This window comes from Dromiciops gliroides, chromosome 3 (genome assembly GCF_019393635.1).
Source record: "Dromiciops gliroides isolate mDroGli1 chromosome 3, mDroGli1.pri, whole genome shotgun sequence".
NCBI lineage: Eukaryota > Metazoa > Chordata > Mammalia > Microbiotheria > Microbiotheriidae > Dromiciops > Dromiciops gliroides.
In genome coordinates this window covers 50,882,388-50,907,676 of record NC_057863.1, presented here as the reverse complement: position 1 = coordinate 50,907,676, position 25,289 = coordinate 50,882,388, and the positions used below count along the sequence as shown (strand labels likewise).

The window sequence follows — 25,289 nt, the reverse complement described above, 5'->3', positions numbered from 1 at the left end:
ACTTCTTTATCTTTTATCCTTCTCCCAAACATATACTGGAAAGATTGGACCAATAGGAAGCAAAACATCCCATCTGGAACAGAGAAAGGTACATTGAGAACAAAGATGGAAAAATATAGATAAATATGGATAAACATTTTCTCACATGCTTTTCTAAGATGAGATGATTTATACCACTTCCTGCAGATATCATCATTTATAACAGAGTATGGCATATTTATGTCCCATTCTGCTCCCTCTCCTTTGCCCATAGATAGGGTCACCTGCACTCTTGTTTTGTCAGGAATAATATTATTTCCTGAGTCACAATCATCCAGCAGCAGCAGAAGAAGAATGGTGTTATAAAATATGATTTTTGTTTTAGGAAAAAGCTTGGAAAGTGCTGTGTGATCTTCCAAATGCAATCAATCCTGTTTCCTTCCTCCTACTTCATTCTGTACCCAGCTAAGTATGAATCTTGAGTATCTGTCTAAGATACATATACTGGGGAAATAGCTCGAAGAGATTCATAGAATCAGGAGACTTAGAGCTGGAAGGGACATGATAGATCATTTTATTTTACAGATAAGGTGATAGGAATTCTCCGAGGTCATAAAGTCAGTAAGCACCAGAGCAGACATTCAAGCTCATGTTTTCTGACTCTAAATCCAGAGTTCTTTACAAAACACCATGCTTCATCTTCCTTTGGCAAAACTCATTTGCCAAGGAAATGACAAGTTTGGATTCATGATTTTAGTTGCAGATATCTGGGGTTGATACTATCTCAATGCATTCACTATTGCCCACTTTTTTGCTAATCTCTACAGCATTTAGGATGCCTTGCAAAAATATGGTGTAATGGAGAATGATGATGGGGATCCATGGTTATTAAGACTGACTTGGACATCCTTATAGTCTATCTATTTTTCAAATTAATCTATCAAGCACTTATCAGGTGTCTACTATGCACAAGGCCATAGCGTAGTCCAGCCCAATACCCATCTATATAATCATTTACTTCCTCACTAGTTGGGGAGTGGAAAAGAGAAAAAAGGAGAAAACTTTAAGTCACTTCCCATCTCTGGACCTCAGTTTTTTCATCTGTAAAATGAGGAATTTGGATTAGATGACTTCTAATATCTCTTCCATTTCTAAACTGATGAGCTATGGAGAAGAATGCCCATTCATCTCTCCCACTATATTCACTTCCTTCTGTTGTCTCTTAATTATTGATTCAGCATTTTCACATTTCCCTATTTCTGAAGACCTCTATATCCCCACCTCTAAAAATGTCATTCTCAAAGTTTAGCAAGCCTATGAGAATCGACTATATTCATTACTGTGGTGATACTCCTTTTTCAAATTAAGTGTCCATCTGGCATGAAAGGAAAAGCCAGTTGTCTCCAATGCCATGTCACCTCTCTGGGAAGTGATTGGGAAATCCCAAACTATGTAAAAAATGTTAAGGATAGGTTAAGTTGAATTCAACTAGCTGTACAATACTGAAACCCTTCTGGGTTGTATAATATTTCAGTTAATCACATCCTGTAAAATAGTAGAAGGGACCAAGACACTAGGGAAGTAAAGAGAAAAACAACAAAGTCCCTCAGGGACAAAAGCTGCTTAATCGGTGATTTTTATGTTATGCTTTTATTTTTCATCGGTCATCATTCTAGTCTATGGAATGAGAATTCAGCCCTGAATTCTTCTTGATATAAAAGAAAACTATTAATTGCCACTACTTAGTCATAAACCATATTTGCAACTTGCTTCTCTAGAATCACTGGATAGAGGATTGACTTTGAGGTCAGAAAGTATTGTATCTGAACACATATTGGCTATACACAAATGAAGAAATCATAACACCTCTAGGAAACTCTCTAAGAAACACTCAGACTATCAAACACTATAAATTATAGCTTTAATATGATCTGAATTGGTGAAGAGTATTCACCAAGAGGATGAAATCACAGGTCAGAATGGGGTAGGGAATGTGTAGAAAACCTGTAGCCAATTCACTGAAGAAGACAAGATCATTTTTTTTTTAGTGAGGCAATTGGGGTTAAATGACTTGCCCAGGGTCACACAGCTAGTAAGTGTTAAGTGTCTGAGGCCGGATTTGAACTCAGGTACTCCTGACTCCAGGGCCGGTGCTCTATCCACTGCACCACCTAGCTGCCCCCAAGACAGGATCATTTTACTGGTGATTTTTATCACTGTTTTGGCTCCTAAAAAACAACAAAAACCTTGAGGGATCTTAGTTGCCCAACCTATAGATTTTGTTACAGCAGCATCGAACAATGTCTCAAAGTTTAAATGAAAATGAATTCACACACAGCAACTTCTCCCCACCACCCCCACCCCAAGGCCCAAATCAGAACAACCATACCATAGTAGATAGAACACCAGTCTCAAACACTAATTTGCAGGGCAGCTAGGTGGTGCAGTGGATAGAGCACTGGCCCTGAAGTCAGGAGGACCTGAATTCAAATCTGGCCTCAGACGCTTGACAGTTACTAGCTGTATGACCCTGGGCAAGTCACTTAACCCCAACTGCCTCACCAAAAAAAAAAATACTAATTTGCTGTGTAATGCTCCATTAGTCACTTAATTTCTCCATTCCTCAATTTCTCCAGAGGCAAATTGAAGGTGTTGGTCTAAATGATCTCTAAGGCTCCTTCAAGCCCCAAATCAGACATTCTTAAACGTTTTTCTCTCATGGATTCTTGTGGTAGTCTGATGAGTCTATAGACCCCATCTAAGATAATGTCTGTTACCTATATTTATAATTGAAGGAAATGTTAAATGTCAGCGTAAATCATGACTTTTTTGTCCTATTCAAGTTTATGGAGTCTCTGAAATTTATCCATAGACCCTTTAGGTATCAGTGAACCCTAAGTTAAGAATCTATAGTCTGACACTTTGCTTTAGTTTGTGCCAAGGCCCTTCTCAGTGATATTGTTATATAGAGTACTAGAGGGGAAAGAACACTGGCTCTGAAGCCAGATCAAGTCCTGCTTGTGACGTACCATAGTGGTGTAGAGATTGGCCCAATCATCTCTACAGGAAAAGTTAGATAATGAAGACTTCCTATTGCCCATAGTGTGACACAGACTTGAATGAGAAGCCCATTGAGTTAACCCATATCTATCTCAAATAAGCATGACATTTGGATGAAAACGTAAGCTCCTTTCGTGTAAGGATTGCTTCATTCATTGCATTTGTATCCCCAGGGCCTACCACAGAACCTGGAATATAGAAGGCACTTAATGAACGTTTGTTGACTGACTGATGAGAGGCTGGAGTTTAGTGTTAAATATTAGGCTAGTTATAGACATTAGATAATGGCACAACATTTTCAACAATCCTGTGTGACTCCCTAACACAAAAGTCATATTTCAACACTAATATTCTGCTCATATGTGATGTCCATGAACCAGAATAAAATATAAAGAGAGCATGCTGAAGAATTGTACAGGGCTGGTCATGAACCCCAAATACAGTTCAGTATCATTATTCTCTGAGTGATGTTATATGCCTGAGAAACTGATAACTTCACTATCTCAGAAGAATCAGAATTACAGGTGATCCCAATGACAATGGGAAAGGACATGTTACATGAAGTCGGATGCACTGCATTGCCAAATATGGCTTATGTGCAAAAAGTACCATAAAGGACATGTATTGAGTTAATTGGTCAATGCACAATAACAGTAAAAGTAAAAATAACACCTGAGATTTAATTAACACACTCACATTTGTAAAGCATTTTCTATGTGGTATCTCATTTGGTCCTTATAATGACCCTGTGAGAGAGATGATGTTATTATCACCACTTTATAGTAGAGCGAACTGAAGTTTAGTGGTTATGTGACTTGACCAAGGTCACAAAGTTGTTTATTATCTGAGGTAAGATTTCAGCTGATGTCTTCATGAATTTAAGTCCATTGCATCAACTGGCAAACTGTGTATTGCATTGATATCCACAAAATATTAAAAACCCCAGAAAGCCTCCACAACATTAGGTATATTCTCTATAGAGGATTGAAGCAAAGATGTGGACAAGAGCTCCATAAAATGAAAAGGCCCATAGATAAGTTGCAATCTACACAATTCATCTCAATTAAACAAGCATTAAAGCATTTGCTATTTAAAGTCTCTGAACTAGGTTTTTGATATATGAAGCCTAATTATATTTTTATGGGAGTTTTCATTTTGAACTTTCTTTAAGATAGGTTCTATTTTTACTTTGTCTTCTGTTTTTTAAGAGAGCTCAACAATTTTCTTTCATAATTTCTTGAAATATGATATCCAGGCTCTAGGGAGGTTGGGGTATTGGTGGTCAGGTTGGTGGTGGTCATGGCTTTCATTCCAGTGAATCTTAAATAATTTCCACTTGATGTTTTCCAGGGCAATTTAAAAATATATAAATATATAAAATACTTTATATTTTCTTCTATTTTTCAAAAATTTTTAACTTAGTTTTAAAATTTCTTATTGCCTCATAGAATCAGTCACTAACTTCTGTCTTGTCCATTCTAATTTTCAGGGAGTCTTCTTCTGGTTTTGTGTCTTGGGCTTCCCTAGCTTCATAATAGTTCTTTATCTTTTTTTTTCTGTAAACCCAAACTTTCTGAGGGGTCCTATTTATACTATTGGCCTGAGGTAGAAGAGAGGGAAGCTTAATCTGAGTGAGCTCTTGCACTGAGTAAAAGATGTTGGTGCATACTCCATACACTTGCCCGTAGGTCAGATTTGTGATTTTCTTCTTTGATTTCCCAATCGCTATTCAGTTCAATGTCTTTTTCAGATCATTATTCCAATAGTTCTGGGATAACCTAGATGTATTTCTTCCTCCCATTCTGCCATTGTAGCTGGTTCTCTAAAGCACTTCATTTTACAGATGAGGAAACTTAATACTAATATTTTTATAGCCCTCAAATGATTGCAAATCACTCTGCATGTTATCTTTTATGATCTTCACAGAAACCCTGTGATTAGATGCTAATATCATACTCATTGTATAAATGAGTAAACACCCAAGGTCAATACAGCTAGGAAGTATCTGACATTTGAAATTCAGTCTTCCTGACTCCAAATCAAACACTATTAAATCGAAATATCTCACAAATAAGTAACTTGCTCAAGGTAACACAGGTTCTAAGCAACTGGATTCAAACTCAGGTCCTGTAACCCCAGATCCAACTTCCTTTCCAATACAACATGCTAATGGTTCTCCACTTACTGAGTCTTTAAGTAAAGAATGAACATATAATGGAATGGAAACTCCTTAAGGGTAGGGACAATTTTTCTTTTTGTCCTTCCATTCCCTAGAGCTTAGCAAAGTGTCTTTCATATAATAAACACTAAAAATTCTTGTCCAATTGAATTGATGTTGTGGAAAGTAATCTAGATCAGTTAACAATTGAGCTACATAGTCCCCGACTTTCTCTCCAATTCTGAGACTCTTTGTTCCTGGGTTTCCCATTATGTGAAAAGATTTATTAGATGAATGAATTCCTTGTTCCTTAATTGCTGTGAAACCCAAGAAATGCAATTAAGTAATTCATACAGCAATATTAATGAGTGTAAACATGCAAGACCCTTTTGAAAGTGAAATAAAAATGACCAAAAAAGGTCTTTCAAACTGGATTCTTTACTTGTCATTTTAATTTTAAAGGTCAAATATTTGAAATGAATGTTCTTGGAATTAATACTACTAGCATAGCCCTGAAGAGCAGAATATTTATGATTCTTAAAGTAAGAATTTCAAATGCTTCTATGAATAGTCTTTGTCCACAAAATGCTATATAAAAATCTACATTTTTTTTTTTGCAGGGCAATGAGGGTTAAGTGACTTGCCCAGGGTCACACAGCTAGTAAGTATCAACGGTCTGAAGCCTGATTTGAACTCAGGTCCTCCTGAATCCAAGGCCAGTGCTCTATCTACTGTGCCACATAGCTGCCCCAAAATCTACATTTTTTAAAGATGGAAACAGTAAGTTGACATGACAGGAAAAAAATTAAAGTATATTTCAATTCAACAAACATCTATCAGGCATCTAATCCACAAGTTTTAATGTGTGTGTGTGTGTGTGTGTGTGTGTGTGTGTGTGTGTGTGTGTGCGTGAGAGAGACAGAGAGAGACAGAGACAGAGAGAGACAGAGACAGAGAGAGACAGACAGAGAGAGAGAGAGATGGAAACCTTTGGAAATCTACTAAAGCCTCTGTACCCTTATAAGAATAAGTTTAAAAAAAATATTAAATACATAGTATCATAAGGGAAGTTAATTATATTGAAAACATAGTTATTAAAATATATATTTTTAAATTATAAACTCCAAGTTAAGAACTTCTAAATTACAGGATTTTTCAAACTGGAATGTACCCCCAAGGGTGATATGAGATTCTTTAGGGAGTGGCATCATGAAGCATAAAGCAAAGGTCAAAATCATTAGATACTGTTAAATCCAGTTACTCAAAAGTTCATTCCCTTTTCCAAACAAAAACAAAGTTCAAGTTAGTGTCAACAAACCTGAGATTAACACAGTACATTCATTCCCATTGCTCTCAGAGGAGGCCTTGGTTACTGGGTGGAAGGATTGGCCCAGGGAAAAAGGAAAGAGACCTTCCTTTAAAAGCAGGAATGGATGCTTACGCTAGTAGCATTAAGGAGTTTCCCACTAGGCCCAACTTGCAGCAGATAGGATGGGAATTGGTGCCATTTCTCATGGACCAGGAAGCCAAGGAAGTTTCAGGGTACTTGGCTGCCACTGCCTCTTGAATCCATCTAGTCTTCTCACTTTTTACTAAAATATTAGACCTCTTATACTAATGTGCATTATAGGGGCAGCTATGTGGCGCAGTGGATAGAGCACTGGACCTGGATTCAGGAGTACCTGAGTTCAAATCCAGCCTCAGACACTTAACACTTACTAGCTGTGTGACCCTGGGCAAGTCACCTAACCCCAACTGCCTCACTAAAAAACAAACAAACAAACAAAAAAAACCTAATGTGCATTATACATGTTCCTTCCTCAAGGCTAGAGAAGTTTCTGAAAGGATATTCAATAGCCAATACCACACTGAAGCCTTTCAATGGGAGCATGGTGACAACCCTACATCTTTCCCCTAGCCCTGGTCTCAGTTACCTAAACATACCTCTATGAAACTTTAAAGATTTAGAGAACCACCCACCACCTTTAACCTTTGTGAGACATCATACTATATAGTACAAAGAATGCTGAACCTAGAGTTAGAAGACCCTGGTTCATATCCTGGCTCTGGCACTCACTACCTGTGTAACCTTGGGCAAGTTACTTAACCTCTCTGGCCTTCAGTCTCCAAATATGATATGAAGAGACTTGAATTGATTATTTTGAAAGTCTTCTCCATCTCTTTCTGTGATTCTATGACAGTGAATGTATATATAATTTGTGTTATAAAAAGTATACTAAATTATTAAAATTATTTGAATGAATATGGACTAAGAAACTATCCATATGTTGTTTCATAAAATGTGGATTTTTTTGTAAATGAGAAGCATTACAGCATGAAATTTGGAAATCATTTCTATAGCATGCATAAGGTTCTCTGTCAGGTATTATTAGGGATATAAAAATAACATTGTCCCTGATTTCAACCAATTTATAAACCATAAATTGTTAGTGATGAAGCAGGAGCAAGGGATTGTAGAACTTATAATAATAATGATTTTATGATCTGTTTTCAGTACTGTTAATATTGAGATTATTTTTTACTTAGTGACAAAGAATTCCATTATGACATAACAGATATAATTTAAGGTAGAATGAATTTCTTGGAAGGACTTGGGTTATTAGTAATTCCTATTTTAAACTTATTTTTAAAATATATATATACAAAATTGAGGCTGTCTGTCCATATATATATTTGGGGGGGGGCTGGGCAATGAGAGTTAAGTGACTTGCCCAGGGTCACACAGCTAGTAAGTGCCAAGTGTCTGAGGCCAGATTTGAACTCAGGTACTCCTGAATTCAGGCCCGGTGCTTTATCCACTGTGCCACCTAGCTGCCCCCATGTATTTCTTTAAATAGAATTATCTATTTGCGTGCCATTTCAAGGCTTAAAAATGCCTTTTATATAGTAGGCCTTCAATAAACACTTTGGATGGACCGATGAATGACAAAGCACTTATTAATTGCTTACTATGTGCAAAGCACTGCACAAAATGGATGGATGAACCTTCCTAGAAGCATTCATGCTCATGAATAGTACAGCTAATACTCATTTAAAATTAAAATTCAATGGAAAAAATAAAATTCATGTTTGGCCCAATGACCCTGAATTTTATCTAATTCTGTTACAAATAGAACTATTCATAATAATATGAAGGATGATCTAATTAGAAGTTTAATATATTTTTTTAAAAAAAGATATTCTTACATGCCTTAAATGTATTTTAGATCCATTTATCTTCTTCTTGGTGATTCTGTTTGATTTTTTCCTCCTCACTTATTTAGTTAGGTTACAGCTGAGCAGAAATAGATAAACATTAGCAAACAACTTCCTTTACTGGCAAAGATGAGAAACTACTGCTATTAAATCTGCCAGTTTTAATTAACTTACTTTAAAGAGTAATAATGAGGAAAATGTTTTAATATAAATGAGTAATTATGATAGTCATATTAATTAAGCTTGAAAAGTCCTAATGGTTAAAAAAGATTTACTAATTCCCAACCTGCCACTACCCAATGAACTTTTATCTTTCCTTAGGAGAATGTGGCAGTATTAAGAGCATATTCACCCTCTTAGTTCCCCCTAGACAAATATCATACTTCCCAAGTATCTTACTAGATGAATGACTATAAAATGGTCAGAGATAATGAAGAGTTAACCATGGTTTGTTGTTGTTGTTGTTGTTTTTATAGTCAATAGATCTACTTTCTAGTTGGTTATAAAGTAGAAGAGTTCAGAGTTGAGTGTGTGAAAATATTTTTGATGACTAGCCTAATTTTCAGGGCTAATCTGACTGAGGTGACTAATCTGGGGATTTTTGACTGTTTGGCTATCTGACTGTTGTTAATTTAATGTGGGCCATTTATAAAGTTATACCACACTGCTCCACTCCCAAATTGATAAGCAAAATATTAAGAAGCCTCTTAACTAAATAATCAAAGCAGAGTTTATTTAGGAAATACTATTTAAAATTAAGAATACAGGGAAATAAAATGCACAGCCTGACTCCATTGCACTGCATCTCTTTCCACTGCATCTCTTTCCCACCTGCTGAGCTTAGAACTTCTTTAATACAATAAGGGCCTTAGCTGCCTCTCGCCTCAGGGTATGTTATACTTTCCCTGCTCAGCTACTTTCTTCTAACTCCTCTTAATCTTCACTTTCTCCAACCTGTACCCTGTGCTCACCACTTGTGTGTTCTCCGCTGCCTCCTGGTCTGTCTGTCTGTCTGTCTGCCCTTTGCCGCCTTTGCCGCCCCTCTAATCTTGTCTGCCTTTCTTAATCTTGTCCACCAGCCTTTCCTCCTTGCTCCTAGTTCTGTGTTACTGTTACTGTTACTGTGTTACTGTTCTCATCCCCCTAACCTTTCTAATCTCGTCAGCAGCCTCCAGTCCTCTTCTCCACCTCTTCTCATCCCCTTGATGGATTCCCCCCGCCCCCAGTCTATATATATCTTTCTTTACTCCACTCAAATCTTGGGGCTTCCTGCGCCCCCACAGACCAAGCTAATCTGCCAGCCAGGGCTGCAGCTGGGGATGGGGGGGGGGGTGCTCGAGCATCCCGTGCCTCAGCACAGGCTATCCGGGATCTCTCGGATAGCTCTGCTCAGGTCGGAAGGTGCTGGGGGCTTTTTTTCCCCCAGCTGTCTGACCTGTCGTCTTGTATAGCCCATGGGGCTTTTTGGCTCTGCTGAAGCAGAGGGGGAGGGGCACCAGCCCCTCCCACACAGAAGAGACCCTGAGCGCCTAAGGCTTTCTAATCTCAGCCTAAAGGTAGGGTCCCCAAATCAAAATAAATTTCCACAAGTGCAACATTCTGCAGTTTTATAAAGGATGTGAGACTTTGAATAGTTCATTTTCTTATGAAGATATCAGGAAAGCAGTTGAATTTTTTCCTTACCTACACATTTATAGTAAAGATTATGACTTTTCAAACAGGTGGGGACTTCTGGTGCCAAGATGGCAGAGTGAGGAAATAACCCTTGGAAGCCCTCCCAAATTCCCTTCTAAACAAGGAAGAAAACTGCTTCAGAATTGACCAAGGAGCAAGGAAGAAGCTTACCAGGCTTGGGTGGGAGGGTAGTGAGATCAGTAGAAGCAGCCTGCCTCACAGCAAACAGTACACAGCAAGGCACCAAGCCTTGGGCAATCCACCAACAAGGTCCTGCCCTCTTGCAAACCAGCAGTCCCCACTGCCAGTACAAGCAACTAGCTAGGTCTTCACCCTATTGCTGACCAGTAATGAAGTCCCACCCTGGGGCTAGCCAACAGTGGGAACCCACTACTGGGATCTAAAAGCAGAGAAACTCTGTTTCCATAGCAACCCAGCAGTAGCAGCAGCAGCAGCAGGACTTCATTCCTGGGGCAGAACAGCAACAAGATCCCTTCTCCAAGGCCAGCCACCAGAAAGACTGTTACCATAATAACCCAGCAGCAAGGCCCCACACCTGGAGAAGGCCAGCAGCTAAACCCCACACCTAGGGGAGACCTAGAGGAAGGCCCCACCCCCAAATACAAATAAGAATAAAGTGTACCCTTCAGAGAAAGCAAACAGCTAAGCACTGAAGTCCAGTGAAAGTCCGCAGTAAGACCCAGAGCCTCAGTACAAAAAGCTTGGGAAAGTGCAGGGCCAGAGCCCAACTCTTACATAAAAACAACAAGTCACGAAATTTTTAAAAAGAGCAACCCTTCCATCCCCCAAAATATGTTTGGCTATAGAAAGTTACCATGGTAATAGGGAGGCTCAAAGCATAAACTTAGAAGAGGACAATAGTATCAAAATGGCTACATGTAAAACGTCAAAGAAAAATGTAATTTGCTGTCAGGTCCAAAAAGAATTTCTGGAAGAGCTTTAAAAAGATTTTTTTTAAAATTAGAAAAGTAGAAGAAAAATTAGAGTAATACAAGAGAATTATGAAAAAAGTCACTAACATGGAAAAAGATATGCAAAATTTTATCAAGGAAAATAACTCCTTAAAAAACAGAACTAGCCAAGTGGAAAGGGAAATATAAAAGTTCACTGAAGAAAATAATTTCTTAAAATTTAGAATTGAACAGTGGAAACTAATGACTCTATGAGACATCAAGAGTCTAAACAACAAAATTGAAAAAGAAAAAAATAGAAGAAAATATTTAATTTCTAATTGGAAAAACAAGTGATGTAGAAAATTGATGTAGTGGAGATAATATAAGAATTATTGGACTACCTGAAAGCCATGATAAAAAAAAATAAAACAAAACAAAAAAACAGTCTGGACAACCGTTTTCAAGAAATTAGCAAAGAAAACTACCCTGATAGAAATTGAAAGAATCCATGAATCACCACATGAAAGAGATCCCAAAATAAAAACTCCCAGGAACATCATAGCCAAATTCCAGAATTCACTGATCAAGGTGAAAGTATTGTAAGCAGCCAAAAAGAAACAATTCAAATATCATGGAGCTACAGTCAGGATTACACAGGACTTGGCAACTTCTACATTAAAGAACTGGAGGGGTTGGCATATGATATACCAAAAGGCAAAGAGTCAGGATTGTAAGCAAGAATCAAATACCCAGCAAAATTGAATATAATCTTTCAGGGGAAAAATGGATATTTAACAAAATAGAGGATGTTCAAGCATTTCTAATTAAAAGACCAAAGCTGTAAAAAAAATGACCTCCAAATACAAAACTCAAGGGAAATATTAATAGGTTAAAAAAATAGAAAGAGAAAACATAAGAAACTCAACAAAGTTAAACTTTTATAGTATTTCTATATGGCAAGATAATATTTATAACTCCTAATAACTTTATTATTATAAGAACGATTAGAATGAGTATATGTAGATGCCATTGATATAAGGTGACTATGATGGGATGATACCCCCCAAAAAAAACAAAATAAAGGGGTGAAAATAAAACTGCATTGGAAGGAGGGAAGTGATTGAATAGGGTAAATTATCTCACATAAAAGAGGCATGAAAAAGTCATTATACTGGAGGAAAAGATTGGGGGAGGGGGTAGCAGACAAAGGTTAGACTTTACTATCATCAAAATTGGTTCGAAGAGGGAATATTATACACACTCAGTTGGATATAGAAATCTATCTTATCCTATAAAAGAGTTAAAAACCAACAAGGATAATAGAAAGGGGGGTGACTAATAAAGGGGAGGGCATACTGGGGAAGGCAATGATCAGAAGAAAAACATTAGTGAGGAGGAGAAGGGTGGAGTTAAGAGAGAGAAAGGGATAAACAAGCAAAAAATAACATGGAGGGAAATACATAATTAGCTATTGTAACTATAAATGTGAATGGGATGACCTCACCCATAAAATTGAAACTAATAGCAGAATGGATTAAAAACCAGAATCCTACAATATTCTGTTTACAAGATATACTTTTGAAGAAAAGAGTATAAAGGTAAAGGGCTGGAGAAGAATTTATTATACTTCAGATGAGGTAAGAAAAAAAAAAGCACAGGTAATAATACTGATCTCAGACAAAGCAAAAACAAAACCAGATCTAATTAAAAGAGATAAAGAAGGAAACAATATCTTACAGAAAGGTACCATAGACAATGAAGCCATATCACTACCAACCATATATGCACTGAATGGTGTAGAATCTAAATTTTTGAAGAAGTTGAATGAGTTACAGTAGGAAATAGAAAATAAAACTATACTAGTGAGAGACCTCAACATTTCCTCTCAGAAGTAGATAAGTCTAACCAAAAAAATAACCAAGAAAGACTTTCAGGAAGTGAATAAAATTCTGGAAAAGATAGAAAATAATAGATCTCTGAAGAAAATTGGATGGTAATAGAAAGGAATATACCTTTTTTCTCAGTAGCACTTGGCACCTACCCCAAAATCAATCATGTATTAGGATGCAAAAATCTCACAACAAAATACAGAAAAGTATAAATAGTAAACACATCCTTTTCAGATCATGATGCAGCGAAAAATTACATTTAGTAATAGACAATTAAAAGAGAAATACAAATTAATTGGAAATTAAATAATTTAGTCCTAAAAAACAAGTGGATCAAAGAATAAATCATAGAGACAATAATTTCATTAAAGAAAATTACAACAATGAGACAACATACAAAATTTATGAGATGCAGCCAAAGCAGTATTTAAAGGAAAATATGCATCTCTAATTGGTTACATTAATAAAACAGATACAAGGCAGATTAATGAATTGGTCATGCAACTAAAAAGAAAAAAAATTGAAAAAGAACAAATTTAAAATCCCCAATTAAACATCAAATTAGAAATCCTGAAAATCAAAGGAGAGATTAATAAAATTAAAAGTAAGGAAAACATTGTAATAATAAATAAAACTTGAAGCTGGTTTTATGAAAAAATGACAAACCCTTGGTAAATTTGATTTAAAAAAGGAAAGACAAAAATCAAATTTCTAGTATCAAAATTTGAAGGGGTGAATTCACCATCAAAGAAAAGAAAATTAAGAGAATTTTAGGAGCTATTTTGCCCAATTATATACCAATAAATTTGAGAATCTAAATGAAATGGATAAATATATACAAAAAAATATAAATTACCCAGAGTAACAAAAGAAATAAAATACTTAAATAACCCCACTTTAGAAAAGGAAATTGAATGAGCCATCAATGAACTTTCTAAGAAAAAACCCCCAGAACTACATGGATTCACAATTGAATTCTACCAAACATTTAAAGATCAAGTAATCCCAATACTATATAAACTATTTGGGAAAAGAAGTGAAGGAGTCCTACCAAATTACTTCTATAACACAAATACAATGTTGATACCTAAACCAGGAAGAGTCAAAACAGAGGGAAAAACATTACAGACCAATTTCCTGAGTGAATATTGATGTGGAAATTCTGAATAAAATATTAACAAGGAGTTACAGCAATTTATCACCAGGATAATACACTATGACCAGGTGGGATTTATACCAGGAATACAGAGCTGGTTCAATACTAGGAAAACTATCGACATAATTGACCACATCAATAATAAAACCAACATAAATCACATGATTCTCAATCAATGCAGAAAAAGCCTTTGACAAAATAAAGCACCCATTCCTCTTAAAAACACTAGAGAACATAGGAATAGATGGAGCTTACCTTAAAATGATAAGTAATGTTTATCTAAAATCATCAGCAAGCATTATTTGTAATGGGGATAAACTAGAAGGCTTCCCAGTAGAATTGGGGTGAAGAAGGGATGCCCACTATGATATCTATTACATATTATTATACTAGAAAAGTTACTTGTGGCAATGAGAAGAAAAAGAAATTAAAGGAATTAGAAAAGACAATGAGGAAACAAAACTATCACTCTTTCAGATGATATGTTATACTTAGAACATTCTAGAGAATCAACTAAAAAAACTACTAGAAATTATTAACAATTTTAGCAGAGTTGCAGGATACAAAATAAGCCCACATAAATCACTGGAATTACTATCTTTTACCAACTATGCCCAGAAACAAGAAAAAGAAAGAGAAATTCCATTTAAAATAAGTATAGAAGATATAAACTACTTAGGGGTCTACTTGCCAGGAACTATTTGACCAAAACTATAAAACACTTTTTACATAAATCAAATCAGATCTAAACAACTGGAAAAATATTACTTGCTCATGGGTAAGCTGAGATACCATAACAAAAATGACAATTCTACCTAAATTAATAGACTTATTCAATTCCATACCAATCAAACTATCAAAAAATATTTTGTAGAGCTAGGAAGAAATTACAAAATTTATCTGGAAGAGGAAAAGCTCAAGAATATCAAGGGAATCAATGGGAAAAAATGTGAAAGAAGGTGGTCCGGTCATACCAGATCTCAAACTGTTTTATAAAGCAGTAATTATCAAAACAACCTGGTACTGTCTAAGAAAGAGTGGTGGATCTGTGGAATAGATTCAATAAAAATATTATAATAAATAATCATAGTAATCTAGTATTTGACAAACCCAAAGATCTACACTTTTGGAGCAAAATCTGATTATTTGACAAAAAACTACTGGGGAAACTGGAAAACAGTATGGCAGAAACTAGATATAGACCAGCAATCTCTTCAATACAATGATCCAAGACAATCCGAAAAGATTCATGATGAAGCATACTATCCACCTCTAGAGAAAGAACTGATATTGATTGAATACAGACTGAAGCATTCTATTTTTCTTACATTCGTTTTTTCCTTCTATTTGAGGCTTCTTCTTATACGAAATGACTAATATTGAAATATTTTACATAATTGCATATGAATAACCTATATATTATTGCTTATCACCTCAGGGAGGGGGAGTAAAGAGAGGAAGAGAGGGATATAATTTGAAACTCAAAACTTTAAATAAAAATGTTTAAAAAATTAAAAAACAGGGGTTCCCTGAACCTCAGAGTTCTTTCATGATTATTGTGCAAAAAGCCATTGCATAGTTATTGTCTAACATGCAGAAATGAAAATTTCAGAAATTTCCTGGATAATCACAATAAGATATGGTAAGGTCTCTCACTAAGGGACCAAGCCCTGTAACAGGAAGTGTAGTTGTGGATGTGAGGGTGGGCTAATATGTGGGAGGATGCCCAAAAGTTGTAATCAGAATGATGAAATGAAAAGTCATACTATACAGGCATTGATGGAAGGAGCCCATTTATGTTTAGACTAGAAAGGAGAAAATTTGTGAATCAATCCACAAGCACCTAGTGGGGTAGACACTGAGGATCCCCAAACAAAAGCTTACAGTTCTCTCTCACACATACACACACACACACACACACACACACACACACACAGCACATATAATTAGATACAAAATAGAGACAAGGGGTAGCTAGGTGGCACAGTGGATAGAGCACCAGCCCTGGAGTCAGGAGTACCTTAGTTCAAATCTGGCCTCAGACACTTAACACTTACCAGCTGTGTGACTCTGGGCAAGTCACTTAACCCCAATTGCCTCACTAAAAAAAAAATAAAAAAATAAATAATAAAATAAATAAAATTAAAAAATAAAAAAAACATAAGTAAAGTAAGAATTCCCATTTAATCAGATGGGGTTTTTTGAGGTACAGCTAACCTGACTCAAAATAATTACCTTTTCTTGCATCCTAAAAATATTTTCTTTTTTCCCCTTTCTCCCTTATTTTACTTATTTTTAACATTCACTTTAAAAAAATATTCAAAATTCTTTCCTTCCCTCCATCCACTCCCCCACCCAGTGAGGAGGTAAGCAATATGATAACATTATGCATTTGAGCCATGCAAAATATATTTTTGCATGTGACATTGTAAAAAGAAAAAGCAAGAGAAATAAAGAAAGTAAATAATAGTATGGTTCAAAACTGCACTCAGAATTTATCATTTTGCTCTCTGGAGGTGGATAACATTTCTCATCATCAGTCTTTTGCAACTGTCTTAAAACATTGTATTCTTCAGAATAGGAAACCAGACACACTTTTTTTTAAAAGCATTAGCAAATAAAGCAAACTGTAGTTCTCTTCTCTTCTTCATATTAAATTTTCAGTTATTTAATCTAATTAGTGATATCATATAACTGCAACATACAGATCACAATAGTCTTAACTGAAAAAATTATTATCTCAGAGAGGACAATGACAACCATGAGAAGGGATGAGCAGGCTGTCATATATAACCAATGAGGAACTTTTAAGAAGAACAGACATAAAAATAGGTGTTATCAGAGAAATGTATGATGGGAGCAAAAAATTGGCTGGTCATATGGCAAAGACAAGGGAGAAGAGATGGACTGTGAGAGTGCCCCACTGGTTTCTATGGAATGTCAGGAAAAAGCAAGGAAGGTCCTTCAGCACATTAAGTGGACTTTCTGTAATGAATTTATAGGGGAACCTGAGTGAGACTTGCACAGAATGGGCAGACATGAACGGGTAGATATATTCACTGTTGGAAGGCACATCCCAATCAAAGGGGTCACAGATCCATTTGAAGCTATGTGCTCAAGAGAATAAGCTGCAGGGAAATGGTGACAAGCACCTTCTTGATTTGTAAGACAATCTAAGGAAAAAGTAGCAAATAGTCCTTTTATTTTTCTAAGGACAATCACCAGGAAGAATGTGTAGTCCGATTTCATTTCAGAACCGTGAGCTTCTACTATAACTGGAAAGCACAACAACTTAAGGTATTTAAAGGAAAATTTTTCTTTATATTACTCACATATCATCAGAAGTCAAGAGACCTCTTTACAGCTCTGCTAATGTTGTGCAAGTCACCCTTCCAGGCCTCCATGTTTCTCCATGTGTTATAGCAAGGGATTGTTTAGGGATATTCAGTTCAAGCCAGAAAACATAAGAAGGAATTCTTTGAAGACTACTAAATGGGAGGTGGATCCAAGACAGGAGAGGAAAGGCAGTAACTCACCTGAGTTCTCCCCAAGACCCCTTCAAATACCTTAAAATAATGCAATAAGACAATTCCTGGAGCAACAGAACCCATAAAAGGACAGAGTGAAACAATTTTCTAGCCAAAGACAATTTAGAAAGTCAGCAGGAAAGGTAGATTGCACCTGGGTGAGAGTGTAGTACAGTACACTAAAGGATGCACCAGTACAGTCACAGCCTGTATAGACCCAGCCTCACCAAACCAGGAGCAGACCTTGTGAGGCACTAAATCAGCAGTGGCACTGACTGCTTTTGGAACTCTTAGCCCACAGATGGTAAGGCGGTTGAGCCCTTACACAAAAGGAGATTACAGGGGTCTCTTTGCTGGCACTGAGGAAGGATTCTGTTGCTTTGCCCATACTATCATCCAGTTTGCAGTGCTGGGTGGCAGTGCCAGTGTGGGGAAAAATCGCTAGCACACCAGAGTTTGTGGCCACATTGGAGTTAGGATGCTTCTAGCAGTTTCAGGGCAGAAAAACAGGTTTGTGGTTACTCACAGAACAAAGCACAAGCCAAGAGAGTAGTATACACACCTCTCAGATCTTACCTTAGAAGAACAGAAAACATGTCCCTAGAAGTATCTCTGAAACATCTACACAAAACCCCTGAAGCTTAGGACTATGTACTCTCCACTATGGAAACAGCCCTACTTTAACAAAGAGTAAAAAAGTCAAGAAATAGGCTGAGGAAATTAGCAAATGACAGAAAAATTCAGACCATAGAAAGTTACTATGGTGACAAGGAAGACAAAGTCAAGGCTGCTACATGGGAGGCCTCCAAGAAAAAATATGAATTGGTCTCAGGTCATGGAAGGGATCAAAAAAGACTTTGAAAATAAAGTAAGGGGGCAGCTAGGTGGCACAGTGGATAAAGCACCAGCCCTGGATTCAGGAGGACCTGAGTTCAAATCTGGCCTCAGACACTTGACACTTACTAGCTGTGTGACCCTGGGCAAGTCACTTAAACCTCACTGTCCCACAAAAAACAAACAAATAAAAAAAGAAAATAAAGTAAGAGAGGTAGAGGAAAAATAGAATGATAAATGAGAGTGATTCAAGAAAATTATTATTTTTTAAATCAACAGCTTGGTAAAGAAGGCAGAAAAAAATACTGAAGAAAATAACACCTTGAAAAACAGACTAGGCAAAATGGTAAAAGCAAATGAGGAAAAGAATGTCTTGAAAAGCTGCACTAGCTCAATAAAAAAATAACTCCCTAAAAATGAGAATTGAACAAGTGTAAGCTAATTACTTTATGATAAATACAAAATTAATAATGCAAAACTAAAGGAATGAAAAAATAGCAGGCAATGTGAAATATCTCATTTTTAAAACAACTGACTTGATAAATAGATCCAGGAGAAATAATTTGAAAATTATTGGAATACCTGAAAGTGGTGATCAAAAAAAAAGAAAGAAAGAAAGAAAAAAAAAAAGCCTAGACATCATCTTTCAAGAAATTGTCAAGGAAAACTGCCCTAATATACTATAACCAGAGGACAAAGTAGACATTGAAAGAATACACTGATCTTCTCCTGAAAAAGATCTCAAAATAAAAACTCTTAGGAATAATATAGCCAAATTCCAGAGCTCCCAGGTCAAGGGGAAAATACTGCAAGCATCAAGAAAGAAATAATTCAAGTATTGTAGAACCACAATATAATGCAAGATTTAGCATCTTCTATATTAAAGGATTGGAGAGCTTGGAATATGATATTCCAGAGGACAAAGAAACTGGGATTACAACCAAGAATCCCCTACCCAGGAAAACTGATCGTAATCTTTCAGGGGAAAAATAGGCGTTCAATGAAAGAGAGGACTTTCAGGCATTCTTGATGAAAAGACCTAAGCTGAATAGAAAATTTGACTTTCAAATATATGACTTAAGAGAAGGATAAAAAGGGTAAACAGGAAAAAAAAACACCACAAGGGATATTAAAAGTTTAAACTGTTTACATTTCTACATGGGAAGAAAATACTTGTAACCCATAAGAACTCTCATTATTAGGGCAGCTGGGTGGAGTATATTTGCACAAAGGGTACAGGTGTGAGTTGAATATGAAGGGATGATATCTTTAAAAAAATAAAATTAATGAGTGAGAGAAAAATGCAGTGGGAGAAAGGAAAAGGGAAAGATGGAAGGGGTAATTATCTCACATAAAAGAAGCAAGAAAAAGCTTATCGAGTGGAGGGGAAGATGGGGGAGGTGCTGGGGAGTGAGTGAACTTTACTCTCATCAGAATTGGTTCGAAGAGGGAATAACATATCCACTCGATTGGGTATAGAAATCCATCTTACCCTGCAGGAAAGTAGGGAGGAAAGGGGATATGGGGATGGGAGGGTGTGTGATAGAAGGGAGGGAAGATTGGGGCAGGGGGCATTGAGAAGCAAAAGACTTTTAAGGAGATATAGGGTGAAAAGAGAGAGAATAGAGTAAATGTCATGGGGAGGCTTAGGATGGAGGGAAATACAGTTAGTAATGTAACTGTGAAAAATTTTTGAAGCAAGTTTAATAAAGGCCTCATTTCTCAAACATATAGAAAACTGAGTCAAATTTCAGACAAAGTAAAAACAAAAATAAACCAGACCTAATGAAAAGGCATAATCAGGAAACTATATTTTGCTAAAAGGTACTATAGAAAATGAAATACTATCAAAAATGTTTATAGCAAATTTCTCTGACAGAAACTTCACATCTAAAATATATACTGAGCATGGTACTGAATCAAATTTATAAAAATAAGATCTATTCCCCAATTGATACATTGTCAAATTACATAAACAGGCAGTTTTTGGAATAAAAAATCAAACCTAGCTATAGCAATGCAAGTTTGGGTTGTTTGTTTGTTTTTTGGCTATCGTCAAAAAGTCTCTAACTCACTATTGATTAGAGAAAAGAAAATTAAAACACAAAGAGACATAAGGTTACACCTTGATATTTTTTGTTTTTTTGTTTTTTGTTTGTTTGTTTTTGTGAGGCAATTGGGGTTAAGTGACTTGCTCAGGGTCACACAGCTATTAAGTGTTAAGTGTCTGAGGCCGGATTTGAACTCAGGTACTCCTGAATCCAGGGCCAGTGCTCTATCCACTGCGCCACCTAGCTGCCCCACACCTTTATATTTTACTTGAAAAATGTCTATTGCCAAGAGCTAAGCAGAATCCAAGAACTAGGTATCTATTCTCTCACTGCATCTTTCCTACATGGCTTACAGATAGATGACATTCAAGCAGGTAAAAAGTTGTTGCCAGTGAGGAAAGCCAATGACTGAATGAATAATATTTGGGACCAAAAAACCTAGCCACTGTTAAACTAAGGCTAATGCTCTCAATTTTGTTCCTGGAGAGCAAAGGTCATAATAGAGCCAATAGCAAGAGTGACTAAATATTTCAATATTAATAAAGGTCTCCTTATAAGGCCTCACTTAAACACTGGTCCCAAGCATGTGGGGTCAACCTGCATCTACAGGTAAGTGAAATAGGCCTGCTTAAGTTAGATGATATGGATGTATAGGTATATAACACTCAATCATCTCCTCAAGAATACAAAAAAAAAAAAAACATTAAGATTCCCAAGCTGTTGAGGATGGAAAAAAAATATTTCTCATTTTGTCTTTTTTTCTTAATAAGAAATCATGGTTTTATCTATGTCTAACCTAGAGAGAAGGGTCAAGTAATTATATAAAATGCAAAATTTAGTAGAAGTGAGAAGAGATAACAGCAAAAAGGATGAAATGAAAATGGAGGAACAGTAAGGGGTTTTCATCTGGGAGTAGCCAGTGGGATAATCTAAGAGAAACTGGGTTCACTTCACACTGACTCAGTTTCTTCTAAGATAAGGGAGCTGAACTAGTTGATTTCTGAGGTTATTTCCAGCTCTAGGTCTATGGGCCTATGCCTCAGGAGGTGGTGGGTGTCTTCTACCTGGAGGTCTCTGAGAAAAAGCTGCAGAGATCATTTATTGGAGATATTTTAGACAGAGATATCTAATTGGTTATGAGTTGGGTTAAATCATCTCTGAGAACCATTCCACTTCTAAGATTCTGTGGTCTTCTTGACAGCACTCACACCTCCAAACAGAGGATATGGTGGTGCTGAATAAACCATGAGAAGACATCACCTCCCACCTTTCCCAAATTCATCCTTTGAGAAACAATGATGTATATTGCTGTTTTAAGAAAGATTCACAGATACTTTTAACACCTTCATCATGTAAATCTGATACATGATACTGTTTCTGGACCTTGAGTTAGTTAGATAAGGTGCAAAATGGCATAAATTACCATGGTAATATAGTTTCTTGGCACCTAGGTGGTGTATTGGATAGAGTGCTGGACCTGGAGTTAGAAAGACCAGAGTTAAAATTCACCTCAGACACTTAGAAGCTGTGTGACCCTGGGCAAGTCACTTGACTCTGTTATCTCATTTTCTTCATCTGCAAAATAAACTGGAGAAGATAAACCAATCCAGTGGCCAAGAAAACCACAAATGTGGTCACAAAGTGTCAGACATAGATAAAATGATAGAGCAACAATGGCAACAACAAAATAGTTGAGGTAACTGGGGCCTAGAGAGGTTAAGGGATTTGCCTAAGGTTAAATAGGTATGAAATTTCAGACATAGGATGGGAACCCAGCTCCCTGGACTCCAGAGCAAATGTTTTGTCCACTTTACCACACTAAAGGACAGATGGCATATAGAAGCCAACCCACCATTGTTGTTCAGCCATTTCAGTCTTGTCCAACTCTGTATAACCTCATTTGGGGTTTTCTTGACAAAGATACTAGAGAAGTTTGTTATTTCCTTCTCTAGCTCATTTTACAGATGAGAAAACTGAGGCAAACAGGGTTAAGTGACAAGGTCACACAGCTAGTGAGCATCTAAGGCCAGATTTCAACTAAGGAAGATGAGTCTTCCTGACTCCAGGCCTAAAACCTCTTTCCACTGTGTCACCTAGCTGTTCTTCCTCAACTATAAAATGAGGAAATTAGACTAGATGAACTCTAGAATCAGATCTGGTTCTAGAACTATGATGCTCTATGCTAAGGTTGGTATTACCTGCTTACACAGTTAAGGGAATACACAGTTATTTTTTCCCACGTATTAAGTGGGAATGAGTTAGACTGAGCCAATTGATTTCTCTTCTTTTTTAAATTTTTCTTGTGATCAATGGTATGAATCTGTAAGGTAGCTGATTAGTTAGGGGCTTAATCTAAGGTTGAAACAGAAATGCTAAATTAAGGGCTGAACCAGTCCCTCTGGCTTCATTTCCATCATTGCCTAACAAATTAAGGTCAGCAACCCTTGAGTTGAATAAGTTCAGCAAGGTGAATAACATACAAATAAATAAGGAATTCTTTCCAGGAAACAGTGAGGGAAAAATTCTGGCTTAGGAACTTTTCATGACCTTCTCTAAAAAAATATTGGTAGTATTTTTATCTTATCCTTAACTTCTTATGTGCATTTATTTAGATACTTTGTCATAAACCCTTTGGATTGTGGTAAAACCTGTAGACTAGCCAGAATGATGTTTTTTAAATGTGGAAAGTGCACAGGATGAAAAGGAAACCAATTACATTGAAATACAGTTCTCAAAATTTATATTAAAAAAAAACAACTTTACAGATCTCAGATTAAGAACCCCTCATTTAGATTCTCAGAAGTGTTTACTATCTTCACCTGCACAAACACAAAGAAAAGGAATGATTTTTAAGTTAAAAGATAAGTGGGCAGCGAGATGGTGCAGTGGATACAGCACTGGCCCTGGATGCAGGAGGACCTGAGTTCAAATCTAGCCTCAGACACTTGACACTAGCTGTGTGACCCTGGGCAAGTCACTTAAGGCTCGTTGCCCCACTAAAAATACAAACAAAACAAAAAGCAGAAACAAGTTAAAAGGTAAGAAAAGGGGTTGAAGTCAGCTCACACGCAATCCTTTAATTAAGCACAGTTTAGAAAAGACACTATTTTCCTTTCAGTGAGGAAAAAATGCTTTCTCTGGATCACAAATGAGAAGAGAAGAATGCTGTTTGTGGAATATTAGGGTTACTAGGAGTCAAGGCTAATAGTTGGAAGATTTCCAGACTGTAGGAAATGGCACTATGTGATTAGTTCCCTCTCCTAAGAACTAAAAGGAATAGGATAGGTGTGGTCACTTAATATACTTTTCCAAAGGCAGTTATCACATTGAGAGAAAAAAACACCACACAAAAGCACTTGAAACCCAGCTTGGGCATTTTAAAAATAAAATGACGGGGGGAGGGAAGGTATGGATATTTACAGAAAAATTAATTCATGTTTTAAAAATTGATATTTTTTGTACTTTTGCCATTTCACATACAAAATATCTCATTAGCAGAATAGAATGCTGACAAATGCTAGCAAAAAGGGTAGTCAGGGGGAAGCTAGATGGCACAGTGGATAGAGCACCGGCCCTGGAGTCAGGAGTACCTGAGTTCAAATCCGGGCTCATACACTTAACACTTACTAGCTGTGTGACCCTAGGCAAGTCACTTAATCCCAATTGCCTCACTAAAAAAAACTAAAAGCAAAAAAACAAAACAAAAAAAGGGTAGTCAGCCAACAAGTATTTATTAAGCAATGTACTATGTGCCAGGAGGTCTGGCTATTTTAAAAAGTCTTTAAAAAAAAAAAACAGCAAGGAACAAGGCAAGGAAGCCAGAATGAGGGGAGAAAAAGGCAGGAAATGAAGGAGCATGTTTAGGGCAGATTTCACTGTCGTCCTCATTACCAGGCACTGGATTTGGCTTCCCAAGACCATCACCCCAAGCAATTTATACCCCTTTCAAAACCATTTAGCCAGAGAACCAAATTTAGTCCTTTAGAACTACTTGTTAGAACAGGCTCAAACATACACTCAATCTTTACATGTTACTTTTACCTTGGATTTTAAGTACTCAGCATAGAATATAAAAGTAAAATGCAGATCCACATAAATTAACAGAATAAGGAAAAATTTAAACTTTGTAATCAATTTTTAAAAATTTTTATTTCACAATAGCAATGGAAACATGATAAAGTATGCTTTTTATCTGCAGAAAAAACTTAAAAACATTAAATTCCTTTCCACCAAACATGCTTTAAGAGGATCTTTGCCAATTAAATAATTAGTAGGAACAAGGGGTGTTTTGGATGAAGCAGGATAGGGGAGAGGTAAGCACATAACATCTAGGATAGGTCAGCTTTACCTTCTTCAAAGAAGGGTGTATTTGCCACAAAGTTAGCCTCCTGAGGACAATGCCCATGCAAGAAATGCCCAGCAAAATCCTGAAAGAGTGAAAAGCATCAATGCTCCAACTTCAAAGCCTCTGTAGTCTGGGTACTTGCATTTTTCCATACAAGTATTTTATTATTTTCCAGTTACACAGAGATAGTTTTCAACATCTTTTTTTTTTACTAAGGCAATTGGGGTTAAGTGACTTGCCCAGGGTCACACAGCTAGTAAGTGTTAAGTGTCTGAGGCCGGATTTGAACTCAGGTACTCCTGAATCCAGGGTCAGTTCTCTATCTACTGTGCCATCTAGCTGCCCCCAACATTTGTTTTTATAAGATTTCTAGTTTCAATTTTTTCTCCCTCCTTCCCCTCCCTCCCCCCTCCCCAAGACAACAAGTAATCTGATACTGGTTATATATGTACAATAACATTGAATATATTTCTGCTTTAGTCATGT

General features: G+C 36.5%; 1 protein-coding gene across 1 annotated transcript in view; it reads right to left on the bottom strand.

Moving 5' to 3' along the window:
• LOC122750185 (phospholipid scramblase 4-like) overlaps positions 1-24,862 on the bottom strand; it is a 64,329-nt gene extending 39,467 nt beyond the window's left edge. Inside the window, exon 1 of the mRNA XM_043996863.1 lies at positions 24,807-24,862. The gene's annotated coding sequence lies outside the window, so the exon portion shown is untranslated. The remainder of the gene's footprint in view (positions 1-24,806) is intronic.
• Between the last annotated feature and the right edge of the window lie 427 nt (positions 24,863-25,289).